The 739-nt window shown below is 34.9% G+C and overlaps 1 non-coding gene across 1 annotated transcript; it reads right to left on the reverse strand.

The window, feature by feature from the left end:
• Window positions 1-216: 216 nt before the first annotated feature.
• On the reverse strand, window positions 217-323 carry LOC118012710. The gene has a single exon (XR_004679782.1). It is a non-coding gene; the product is annotated as a U6 spliceosomal RNA (small nuclear RNA).
• Between the last annotated feature and the right edge of the window lie 416 nt (window positions 324-739).

Here is a 739-nt window from a genome sequence, read left to right on the forward strand (position 1 = left end):
TGGTTGGGTAGGGAGGAGGGGTGATGGCTCCAAGGATGGGTGTGGCAAGAGGCACCCTAGTACTCAGGCTAGTTCCCCTGCAGAAAGATGTCCTCCACAATCTCAAACAAACTAGCATTAGGGACACATTCACATGATGTGGCCTACTGCAATGACTGGGTGGTTTCTTGTTCTTTCAAAAGTAACTATTTTGTTTTATTTTAAAAATTTAGTTTTAAAAATATGGAACACTTCATGAATTTGCATGTCATCCTTGCATAGGAGCAAAGTTAATCTTCTCTGTATCATTCCAGTTTTAGTATATGTCCTACAGAAGTGAGCACAAAATTACCTATATTTTAAAACTTCCATCTTAAAAAAAAAACAGTTTGTTGCTTTTTCTTTTCTAAAGTTCTGGCAAAATATATATAACATTGAATTTCCCATTCCAGTATTTTTTAGTGTACAATTCAGTATCATTAAGTCCATCCCCATAGTTAATGCACCATCATCTCTATTTCCAAGATATTTTTATGACCCCAACAGAAACTCTACCAATTAAGAAAAAACTCCTCATTTGTCTCTCCCCCTAGCTGCTGGTAACCTCTATTCTACTTTCTTTCTCTATGAAATTCACTGTTCTAAGTAATTCATATAGATGGAATCATACAATATTTGTACTTTTGTGTCTGGTTTATTTCACTTAGCATTAGGTTTTCAAGATTCATCCATGTTGTAGTATTTATCAAAACTTCATTCC

Source organism: Mirounga leonina, unplaced genomic scaffold, assembly GCF_011800145.1.
Source record: "Mirounga leonina isolate KUSES-001 unplaced genomic scaffold, KU_Mleo_1.0 Mir_151, whole genome shotgun sequence".
In the NCBI taxonomy this organism is placed as follows: domain Eukaryota; kingdom Metazoa; phylum Chordata; class Mammalia; order Carnivora; family Phocidae; genus Mirounga; species Mirounga leonina.